This window comes from Acinonyx jubatus, chromosome B3 (assembly GCF_027475565.1).
Source record: "Acinonyx jubatus isolate Ajub_Pintada_27869175 chromosome B3, VMU_Ajub_asm_v1.0, whole genome shotgun sequence".
In the NCBI taxonomy this organism is placed as follows: Eukaryota; Metazoa; Chordata; class Mammalia; order Carnivora; family Felidae; genus Acinonyx; species Acinonyx jubatus.
In genome coordinates, this window is record NC_069386.1 from 72856136 (window position 1) to 72868626 (window position 12491).

A 12491-nucleotide genomic window follows, 5' to 3' on the forward strand; every position below is an offset into this window, starting at 1 on the left:
TTGAGTGGCCAACTCTTGATTTCAGTTCAGGTGATGATCTTAGGGTCACAGGATCGAGGCACACATTGGGCTCCGCACTGGCCATGGAGCCTCCTTGGGATTCTCTCCCTCTACCTCTGTCTCTCACTTTCTCTTTCTCAAAAAGAAAAAAAAAAAAAAAAACCACCTCTCAGACTCTCAAGGATCTCACATCTAAAATGCAAATTCCTGGGGCGCCTGGGTGGCTCAGTCAGTTAAGTGTCCAACTTCTGCTCAGGTCATGATCTCACATGACCATGAAGCCTGCTTTGGATTCTGTGTTTCCCTTTCTCTCTCTCTGCCCCTCCCCTGTTCACACTCTGTCTCTCTCAAAAATAACTAAACATTTAAAAAACTAACTAAATAAATAAAATGCAAATTCCTTTTTGTCACTCACCTGCCTGAAATTCTCCAGGGGATCCCCATTGCCTGTAGGATGAAATCAAAACCTATTAGCACAGCACAATTTGTCATTGTTCATACTCATGGGATCTGGCCCCCATCAGATGGTTCTGCCTCATCTCCCAGCATTCTGCCACACACACCCAGGCTGCAGCCACCTCAGCTCCCTGTAGCCTATTCACCCCTCCAAGACTCACGAAAACCACCTCCTCCATCTGGAAGCTCCTCCCTCTAGGAAACTCCTGGAATTTTCTTCAAAACAAACAAAATCTCCCCCCTGCCTCCCTCCTCTGATACAATAGAGTCCTCTTTCCTCTTCATATGTGGCTGTACAATTTCCGCACATGTCTGTCTCCCTGGGGACTGCCAGCCCCGGAAGAAGGGATGAGCAGGCAATTTCATTCATTCATTTATCATGTATCATTTATGCCTGCTGTCTGCAAGGGCTTACAGACATCCCGTCCAGCCCTGTCAACAGTCCCGAGTGGCATTAAGATGTGGAAGAAAGGAAAGAACGCAGGAGGCAAGCATGGGCAGCCCTCTGGGTCACTGCCTAAGGTCCCCACAAGGCATTACTTTGGAGAAGTCACCATGGCTGAATGTCTTCCTCAGACTTATAGGCTCAGAAACCTGATTCTACCAGCACAGAGAGAATGGGACAGCCTCTCAGGGGTGCCAGCATCTTCGAGACTCTAAGCTCCCAGAGTGCAATGTGGATAAACAAGAGTGCCAAGTCAGTCATTTCCCACATGTACCACAGCATGTGCACAGCACCTACTATGCGCCACGCGCTGAGTACTCTTACATGATTTACCACACTATTCCTCACAAGTAGGAGCCAAGTACTATTAACATCTCCATTTTATAGATGAGAAAACTGAGGCACAGGAAGGTCCAGTCACCTGTCCAAGGTCACCAGCTAGGAAGAAGCAGAGCCAGAACTTTTTTCCTTAACACTTCTGCTTCTTACTGAACAGGCTACAGAAGAAGTTTAGTCAGACAGACCAAAGCACACGTCCTCCTCAGACTCCTCAGCTTCTTCTTCTTTGCTTCCACTCCCTCCTCAACTGAGACGGCAGCAGTGCAGGGCACAGGTCCACCAGCCCTGAACTACATAGATGGGGCTCCCGATGTTGACATCATCCAGGGCCTTTGCAGACAAGCCTGGCCAAAAAGGTTGAAACCTTTACACCCACTGCTTCAATAAGGGCACTGATCCTCTCCTCCATGACTGTCACCTCATTGTCGTGCAGGATGAGGGCCAAGTACATTCAGGGGAGCTCCCAGATGAAGGCCTTGGTGCAGGCGTGCTAGGCCAGTGTACCTGGCACAGTGCTAGTCACGGAATGAGGCAACGCCCTCACCCAACGCAGCCTTAGTTTAACTTCCTCACAAAGACCAAGCACCTTGGTGGCAGCTGAAGAAAGCAGCGAGTAGAGCTAGAACTTGAACGTGGTCCCGAAGTTGCTGTTTTTAACTATTTTAGTGAACAATGAGAAACAACTTTCAAAGGGACAGGGTATTTTCCTCCTCTAATGGAAAGGCTTATGCCTGTGGGGCAGGCTATGTGGGAAGCCAAACAGTGCCACACAGAGGGTCACAAGAGGGTTACCTGCCGAGCAGGTTACCGTGACTCAAGGATTTGAGGGGGTCAGAGAAGCCTAATGCATCCCTGTCAGCAAAAAAAAAAACACTACACCTCTCCCTCACCCGAGCAGTGCTTAGCCAGTGTAGACACCTGCCACTCTTCAGGGCTCTGCGGTTCCTCAAATCCTGTTCTAACAAGTTAAGGTCTTTATTCAGGCTTCAATCCATCTCAAGTGGCCTTTCTGCCTCCTTCATGTGACATGGCACTTCTCTGCTTCGAGCTGTTTTGTGCTGATTGTAGGTACAGCTCAGAGAGCACGTAGCTCCCCATTCCCCAGCTCACTGTTGTCCCCTCATTCTGCCTCCAGGTAATATGACCCATATTTGAGGATGACAGAACAGTGATCAAGGTCACAGAGCTGGTCCCCAAAGCAAGACCTGAACCTAGGCCTTCTGAATGCTAATCCTACTGTTTCTCCCTTGCCAGCTATGTAAGAGAAGAAACTGTTAAGATCTGCAGCTACCCTAGCACCACTGGCCCCGGATCCTTGGACCCAGTCAGGTGCATCTGTTTCCTCCCACCTCGCCCTGGCCTCAGCAGCCCACCCCAGTAGGCTCCCCTTGTTCCGAGCCTCTGTGGTGTCCCCCACCTCATACCCCCAGAGGCTCTGGCTCCACTCCATGCCCTACCCTTGGTTTCCATCTGCACCATACCTCATGGGGTAGTCTTGCCTCCCTTGCCACTCGGCCCACACCTCCCTCACCTCCCTCTCCTGCCATCTGCAACACAAGCATTTTGTCAGTGGCTCTGCTCACCTTCAACCTCCACACTGCAGCTCTCTGTTCCTTGGCCTTCAACCCTGAGATTCCCAGATCTCCGCCACTTCAACTGGACTCCCAGGCAGGCCCACCCCCTACCTGTTGCCCTCTGTCTACCTTCAGGATGGCTTCAACTGCTCACCCTTCCAATTATTTGGCACACTGACTGAATGCTCTGGATTTTCCAAGGCCACCCTGATTTTAACTATTCTGTCCCATCATCCGACCATTTGGCGCAATTCTGGAATCAGAAACATAGTCAATGGAGATTTGTCACACCTGGATATCATTTTCAAAATTGGTACCACATGCATAGGATACAAAATTCAAAAGGCATCAAAGAAGATAGAGGACGGGGTGCCTGGGTGGCCCAGACAGTTAAGCATCCAACTTCGGCTCAGGTCATGATCTTGAGGTTCGTGAGTTCAAGTCCCGCATTGGGCTCTGCTATCAGAGCAGAGCCTGCTTTGGATCCCCTCTCTCCCTCTCTCTCTTTGCTCCTCCCCTGCTCGTGTGCACATGCTCTCTCTCTCTGAAAAATAAACAAACATTTAAAAATATTTTAAAAAAGAAGAAGAAGACGATGACGATGACGACGGAGGGTAAATTAGGTCTCTTCTCAGCCCTGGTCCCCAGGCCCATGGGCCTCAGCTCTCCTACTCAGACACCATGCCTATGAGCACTTTCTCACCCTTCCAAAGAGGCCACAAATCTCTGACCTGGATGGGACTGGCCATGTTTCAGCAACAGCATTGGTCATTTCTTAATCATTTATAAATTAAAAAATTATTTAAAGAATGAAATTAGAAAGCTCAGCTTCAATCCCACTCCCTAAATGAATTCATGTCGTTTCCCTGAATGGCATTCCACTTTTTATCTATGTGCACACGGTTTTCGTTGTTTAATCAGGGTAATGTGAAAAGTTTAGTTCTACTCCCATCGCTAATTTCATACACACATTTAATTTTCATTATTTTTTAATAGCTTACATAATATTCATGTGGGCTAAAACCCAATTACTGGTTTTTATTTCAAGTTTTAACAACTATAAATAATTTCAGTATAGCCACCTATATAACTTTTTCTTCTTTGCATTATTGCTTTAGGATAAGTTCCCAGACTGGTAGTATTGAGTGTAGGGGACAGTTCCTGTCATATTTAGCCAAATAATTCTTAGAAAGTTGACAGCAGTTTGTAATGCCTCATACAGGAATGAGGATACATCTTACTCTCATTCCATCAAATACAATAATCGTACTTTATCAACAAAAAAATGCTTTCTCATACTGTTCTCATTTACATGTTTTTGTAATAGATAATGTAAAAGATAAGAATAGATAATTCAGGTCAATGCCACCTATTTAGGTTTCTGTGTTTAATGCAGACTTCTGTTAGAAGCAGTCCTCAGAACTAATTGGAAAAAGATGACTGGTTGGGTTTCTAGGACCTTGAAGAGGTCTTTGTGGCATCTCACATGGAGGGCAGTTTGGCAAGGTTATGAATGAATGGACACAATCTCTCTCACTCTGTCTCTCTCTCTCTCTCCACCCACCCCCATCCTTGGTGATATCTTTCCATATTCACCACGCTATTTTTATGTTACTAGAAAGGGCAATAGTCTTTCCAATTTGCATTCTTTTAAAAGTGATCTTTTCCAGCGGTGCCTGGGTGGCTCAGTCAGTTGAGCATCTGACTTCAGCTCAGGTCATGATCTCACAGTTCGAGAGCTCAACACCCACACTGGGCCCTGCGCTGACAGCTCCGAGCCTGGAGCCTGTGGCCTGCTTCAGAGTCTGTGTTTGCCTCTCTCTCTCTGCCCCTCCCCTGCTCATGCTCTGTCTCTCTCTCTCTCTCTCAAAAATAACTAAACATTTTTAAAAACATTTTTAAGTGATCTTTTCTTTTTGCATGTTATTGTAGATGTTTTTTCCTTAGTATGCAAAATGTACATAAGATCCTCCCACTTTGGAGAGCAAAACTTGGACTCTTCACTCACTAGTTATATCCCTTGGACAAACCACTCAGCCTCTCAGAGGCTAATTTCTGTCAGCAAAATGAGGGAATAATATTATCTGTCTACCTCATATAGTTGTTGTGAAGGGCAAATGAGAACACGCACGAGTGTGAGAGCTATCTCGTAAATCACAAGTCGCTCTTGAAATGTTGTAAGGACTCTGAGACCATAGGTTCTTCATAGATTTCAAATCTACCCTCTTATTGGTTCTGGGGAATATATTACTGCATCTTTAATTATTGATTTAGTCCCTTTTATTTTGTCTACTTATCCGGAAAATCTAACTATGAAGAAATTGCAATGCTGAGCTCTATTCCCCAGAATGGCCCTCCTGAACTGTTTAATTTCTTAGTTCAGTTTCTTGAAATTCTGGATATGTCGCTGAAAGTTTTTTTAGTGTTTTTTAAACTGATTTAAATGCAATTTCTTCTTTGTACAGCTTAAACAACAACCTCAGTTTGTCTTTTGCAATGATTGTTACCTTCATTCTTTTTAATTCTGACCTTCTCTCACTTGAGAGGATATCGTTATCCGTTATCCGTTTCTTTGAAAAGGGGCTCCAACTGTTTTCTGAATTCTTTGTGTGGTTCCCTGTGGTTGCTCTTTTTCAGGATTAATTAAAATAAAGTTTTTTGTACCTCCTTTTTTATTTTTTGAGTGATGACACTTTTTCAGGAAGACCACATTAATTTTTCCAGTTTAATGCATTCTCCCTTAAGTTACCTTAGTGACTGATCTCTGTGGTACTGCTGAAATTTCTTTAGTAAAATTTCTGATTGATTTTAATACAATTTGTGATGAGGAGTTTGGCTGGGTTTCTACTCACTCCACCATCTTCCTGGATAATTTTCCTACAATGTCGGGTCTTTCTATCCTCTGGTTCGATCTTTCTTTCCAGAAAGAACACGAAGACCAAAGATGGGATTAGAAACAGAAAGCCAAACATTTTCAACAGAAAACTGGAAAATGTCTTTTTGTGCTTTGTTGCTGCTGTCTTAACAGTTCAGGTGGAACCTAAGAAAAGGGGAGCAAGCATGGAATACTGAAAATCTTACCACAAACCCCTTAATAACTCGACGTATTAACTACATTCCTAAAATTTCTGAACCTTCCAGGCATCTTGCAAGCAGCAAAGTCTCTGTTGGTTTCTCCAGCTATAAATGAGGGAGGTGCTAAATTATTTCCAAGGTCTTTTTCCAGCTCTGAATTTCTTCAACATTAAATAATATTTAAGCTGTAGGTTTAGGCATTGATTGATGTGACCACAATTATCCCCACTTCCTGCTACCTCACCTTCAAAATAGCCACATGTGGGGGCTCAGTCCATTGGGCAACTGACTTCTGCTCAGGTCATGATCTCACGGTTGGTGGGTTCGAGCCCTGTGTCGGACTCTGCGCCGACAGCCTGGAGCCTGCTTCGGATTCTCTGTCTCCCTCTCTCTCTGCTCCTCCTCCACTGGCACTCTGTCTCTGTCTCTTGAAAATAAATAAATGATTTAAAAAAATTCAAAATAGCCACATGTATTTATGAACATGCACAGGAGTGTACACACACACACACACACACACACTTCCTACTTTGATTTCTTCATTTGTAAATGTTTTAAATCAACTGTTATTAAATGTAAAATGAACCAGCAAAAGGGACAGTAAGGAAACTGAATAGGAAATTCCTATCTCTGAATCATGGCAGCTCTGCTACTCCAGATCAGCTCCAACACATGAGGTGCCTAAGTCTAGACCCCACATAGCAGCGCCCCCATGGAATATGGGTGAGGTACCAAGTCTCCGCCCAGTCTGGACTCTGAGGGGAGGCCCTGTGGCCCTCTAGTGGAAACACTGTAGAATTGCAGCCTTCCATGTCTCCAAAAGGGTACATACAGGAGCCCAACTGAGAAGAAAGCCTCTCAGCCCCATTGACCTGAAACCCTAACCACGCACCTACCTGTAAGGGACAGGCTAGGTCTTTGCCTCAGAAATGGTGACCTGTGTCATTTTGAGGCAGCTATCCCTGTAGCTGCTAGATTTGAGGCTCAAGAAAAGTCGGCTGGATTTCAAACTGGGTAATGTTAAATAGCCTACATCTTTACTAGTATTTTGGGTAATCCCTGCAGAAGAACATTTTTTTAATTCAGGCAATTCAGAATGAACTAGAGCTCTTGGCTATCCTTTGAACTTCAGTTACCCTTAGCTTACACTGTCCAAACTTGCGGCTCAAGAAGACATCTGTAGCAGCTAGTGGCAGAAAAGTGAGGGGTGGGATAGTTTTGACAGGTTGTGAATGGGAGGGTGTGGCTCCCTTAAATATTGATCAGCCAATACTTAATGCATGTCTCTTTGCCTATTCATTCATTTTTTCTATTAAAAATTTTTTTATTTGTTTTTGAGACAGAGAGAGACGGAGCACAAGCAGGGGAGGGGCAGAGAGAGAAGAACACACTGAACCTGAAGCAGGCTCCAGGCCCTGAGCTGTCAGCACAGAGCCTGATACGGGACTCCAACTCACAAACCACAAGATCATGACCTGAACCAAAGTCAGACGCTCAACCGACTGAGCCACCCAGGCACCCATGCCTATTCATTCATGTAAGCAACGAGTATTTGTTACTTCATATTGTGCCAGTCATTGCCTATTTGCTCTCAGATCTCTTCCCTGCCCTTCTCCTGCAAATCCTGTTCCCTCTTTACCCTCTCCAATTGCCTTCCAGTTAGAATGGCCCATGGAAGGCAACAGTAACAGGTTGGACATTGGGAAGCAAGAGAAGCCAGGTTATTTTTCCCATCCCTCTGTACCTTGAGTATCATTTTCCTGCAATGGACCCAGCTCCTCACCACACAGCTCCTCCCATCAGGGTCCTTGGCAGTCCTCACCATGGCACAGCCTCAGTTTCTGATTCTAGTGACACCATCCCTCTCCTGTGTCCTTCGAGTCTCCATGGTAGCAGCAGCTTTCTGCTGGCACTAATACCTGATTATTTTTCCAGCCCATTCAGCTTCTCACCTCTGTCCATTACATGTAATCAACTCCCTGGTTTGTTTTGTTTTGTTTTTTTTAATGTTTGTTTACTTATTTTGAGAGAGAGCAGGGGAGAGGCAGAAAGAGGGGGACAGAGAACCCCAAGCAGGCCCCATGTGGTCAGCACAGAGCCCAACACAGGGCTCGAACTCATGAACTGTGAAATCATGAGCTGAGCCAAAGTGGACTGAGCCACCCAGGCACCCCTCAATTCCATTTTAAGTCCCCTCTTTGAAGTGTCCAGGAGGAATCTGTTGTACTTGGTAATAGGGATACAGCAGTGAGCAAGATAGGCTCAGTTCCTGATCTCATGCTGCTCATAGTCTACAGCAGAAAATCAGTTTAAATAAACAATCTTAGTGTAAGTATTTCAAAAGGGAAGTACATAAGAACATACAGCAAAGAGACCTGATCTAAAATAAGGATACATTTTGTAGCTCCACACTAGAAACTCTAAGTGAATCTTTACACAGAGATGCAGTCCTACAAGCTACGGTTGCAGCATGGCAAGTTTGAATGCTACTTCTCAGCCTCCCCGGATCCAGCCAGGAAGAAAGGAAGGGTCTCTAGCCAAAGAGGGAAGCTGGGGGTTTCAAGCAGGAATGCAGTTATTCTCACAGCCTGCAGGGGCCCAAGAAAACTAGGCTCTGCCTGGTCCATTAAGGGTAGAAACCAGAATCTCAAAGGAATGTATTGTCCCCTGGCAACCTCCAAAACACGGGAGTCAGACAATGTACAGGCCAAGCCTGCATCAGAGAAAATGCTTTCCCGAACATTTAAACTCCAGCATGATAGTATTTCCTAGGCATCCTCCCAACCCAGCCCTGCATGGTGAGAGTGAGGACAGGAGAACCAGTGGCTCCTGTGTTCTTCTGTACCGACAGGTCCCTATGCTTATCTTGTTGAGCTCAAGGCACCCTTACCTTCTCTCTCTACCCCATCAATTCTGACACATTCCAGACTCACTCAATACCTTGACTCCCCTTGCCAAATCAGAAGATCTCTTGTATATCAGATGGGGCAGACATACTTCCTTCACCTTTGTTATTTAAATCACTGTTTATAAGATCTAAAGTATGCTTTTTCTTGCAATGGAGGTTTTCCAATTCCATACTACAGAGAAGAGTCATTACTCAAATGTACGGCCATTCCAAGCCACCCTGCCTTGCAGAGCTCCCTGATACAGAAGGAGGGAGAGAGCATGTTTGAAGAGTCTTCTCTTTCCAAGCTCACTGCCTAATCTAGGTTCATACTAGACCTTAGTATAGCTAATAACATTATAACTCAACATAATACTACCCACAGGGCTCTGGTCTCACCTTTGAACTCCAATTATTTATGGTCTACATCGTCAAAACTCATGACTCAAGAAGTCATTATGGGTCACTTATGGTAACAGAGTCAGGCCAAGAAAAGGAAGGAGCTCAGGTGTTGCTTGAGACCCTGGTCTCCATGAGAAACCTAAGTCCTAATGCCCTAGGGCAACGATTGTATGTAATAAATTAACTTGTATCTCTTTTGCTTCTAGACTGGTACTAGCTATATACCATCCTTGAGAGAACTGAGAAAATAATCCTTCAAATACTATGCTACAGGCCTCGATTCTCTTCTGGAGCCCCTGTTGAGAAAGGCCAGCACAATAGCAGAAGCTGGTTCCAGTAATACTTCTGTCACTCTCTTGAACCTGCCTTGTTCAAAGGACCACACCCAAATGATGACACTCACAGCATTAGCACTAGTCTGGGAGGAATGTTTATTTTAAGAATATGGGTATAAAGACAGAGTGTCAGAACCTGGAAAAGCAACCAAAGAAGCCCCCAAGACGTCCACACCCTGATCTCCTGATGGCCTTTTATCTTCTTTCGGCATGTGTGAGACTTCACAGATGCTCATCAATTTAATAAGGTATGCCTGACCCGTCCAACGAACCAAACTCATTCAATTTTAACAGAAAATGATAAAAAACATGAGACCTATTTTTGTCCGACCCATTCACCTTTGCAGGGTCCATTTTCTGGAGATCTCTCCATACGAACCCCTACTCCCAGCCACCCCCACAGAGCCTTATGGGAAGGGAGGGGACAAAGACGGGTGGACTGAGGAGCGGGTGGGGCACAAGAGGAAGGCTTGTGTTATGTGCCTAGAGCCTCCAGAGTCCCACCCCCTGGGGCAGGGGAGAGCTTCCCTGTGGGGAGACTCAATGGAAGGGTAGGAAGAGGTGCAGATAAATAACACTTAGTTTAGCTCTTTTTTTCGGCGGTTGTTTTCTGGATGTTTCATTGACCTGTCATAGCTCCTCAGTTAGATTGTAAATTCCTTGAGTGCAAGAACTAAGTTCGTGCTGTTAATCTTTAATATCCTACAGCATTTAGCACAATGCTTCTCCTGCAGATGCTTAATCAGCATACTGTTGATTAATTAGAATCTGCTTTGGGGAAAAAATTGTGTATCTTTGCAACAATTACGGTAGGAGGTTTATGTGAAAGTACTGTATGAATATTATAAAGCTTAAAATACTTAATACTTGTGCACTATGAGCCAAGGAGCCCCCCACATCCCGCCCCACCATGCCTCATAGGAGCCACCCCACCCCACCCTGAATGTCAGACAGAGATAGAACCCCTGAGCTAGGGAGCCTGTCGTCACCACTGGAATTGAGCACAGCTTCCCCTGGAGACAGAGCCCAAAAGCTTCTTTCTCACTTAATTTTCCAGAAACAGTGGTCAAGACAAAAACTGAAGACCAAACTGACCCTCGCCCAACACACCTCCAATTCCACCCCTGCTCAGCTCCCTCGAGCCAAAGCTCTCTCTCACCCCACCTGCCATGTGAATGTCCTCTTATGGCTGAATTCTAGAGTCTTACCAACAGTCAGGAACCAGCTTGTAATGCCTGCCCCCAGGTTTTCAGGTCATCTGGGCAGGGGTCTGATGCTCTTCTATGGTCTGGGAACCTATGAGATCTGACTGCACATTTCAGGCTGGGACTCTCAGGATCCTGACCCCTGGTGTGGCTCTCAGACCAATCAGCCTGGAACTTGGATAGTCAACATCTTAGTTCTTTTCTAAAACTTGTGGGGGAATATGATACTGACTCTCACAACTCAAACTCACATGAAATTGATTTAGTCTCAAAAGCCAATGGACTAGGTTTCGGTGGGGAACATTACCTCCCAGTAATGAGAAAAGGTATCATCTATGATCCACACCTCCTACCTGGAGTAAGAATCAGAAAGCAATGGAATGAATATGTAATCAGCTGGAAGGGAGTTGGCTGGTAGTGAAGGATCCTTCAACCAGACCTTGATGGCGCTAATAAGCACCCACCTCCCACACTGCAGCGCACCTTTGCGGTGACCAGAATGGCCACATCTACCAGAAAGCATGGCTCTTCCCTGGGACAATAACCAGAGACCCTATAAATTCTTAACTCATGGCCATCTTCATCCAAAACTTGATAAGCTGAGATCTCTTTCCTTTTTTCTTAATCATTCCATTGAATTTTCAACACATGTTAGTTCTCTTCTAAATATGGAACCAATCTTATATCATGTACTAACAAATAAAGGTCTTCAATTGACACCATCATGGCAGGGCTCCTGAGGCTTTTCTGGGAAGGTGGGTCTCTTGCTCTTTTTTTGCACTGCCTTCCAGATTTCATGTCTGCTATACTTTGGGAGTTGGTGCTTCCTTCTCTCCACTCATGGCCTCCCTCCAGTGGATTCTGGAAGCCACGTCTACCCTGGGATCGCTACTGATAAGACCAACAGAAACTTGCCTGATCTCTTTGCTAGGTCTCATTGGCTGTTAGTGAGTACTGTGATATGTTATCTTCCTTTCCTTTAACTGCACTGCCTTGGGGGGTAAATGCAGAGCAATTTTGTACACCCCACCTCTCTCCACCAAAGCCAGGCTTAGGGCCAGAGCTCTGGGCTGACTATCCCACCGTATGGTCAGGTATACTGTCTGGCTCTGTTACAAGGCAAACTTGGTCTTCCTATTCCTGCTAGCAGAAAATTAACAATCAAACATCATGACCTTTATACCACATTTATCAACCTTAGCAAAGGGAAACCTGGACTTTGAAAGCTGTTCGGCAGGCTTGATGGCCCAAAGAAGTTCAAAGAAGAGCCTAGTCAATTGTGTCAAAGTTGATGGTGTTCTCTAGACCCATGACTAATACATTTTTATTCAATGTATTTTAAGTCACTGTACTCAAATAGGCAGTAAGACCTGGAAAATTACCTGCAGTTGTGATTGGAGCACCCAGGAAACTGTCCAGTTCAGTGAATTCTACACAAATAGAGACAGTTTAATGTGGTATAGGACAGTGGCTTTCAAGCTTTTTGCCTCCCTCCCCAGTAAGAAATGCAAGTTAAATGGCAACCCAATACACAGACACACAGACACACACAGACACACACACACACACACACACACACACACACACACACACACACAAAGACACACACACACACACCTCTATATCACTAAAAGTTTTCTTGGAACAATACTGCCTTGGAGAAAGATACATGTGAAAAAGATTTATTAAGAAATATTTCCAGGGCGGGGTGCCTGGGTGGCTCAGTCAGTTAAGCACCCGACTCTTGATTTCATCTCAGGTCATGATCTCCAG

The 12491-nt window shown here is 45.1% G+C and overlaps 1 long non-coding RNA gene across 12 annotated transcripts in view; it reads right to left on the reverse strand.

Annotated features, from left to right (window-relative positions):
• LOC106979463 (uncharacterized) overlaps nt 1–12491 on the reverse strand; it is a 256270-nt gene that overhangs the window by 211871 nt on the left and 31908 nt on the right. For all 12 annotated transcript variants that reach the window (XR_008299299.1, XR_008299300.1, XR_003422416.2 and 9 more), the window contains 3 exons: nt 6134–6316; nt 3106–3358; nt 416–447 (listed from right to left, as the gene is read on the reverse strand). This is a non-coding gene — a long non-coding RNA (uncharacterized LOC106979463). The remainder of the gene's footprint in view (nt 1–415; nt 448–3105; nt 3359–6133; nt 6317–12491) is intronic.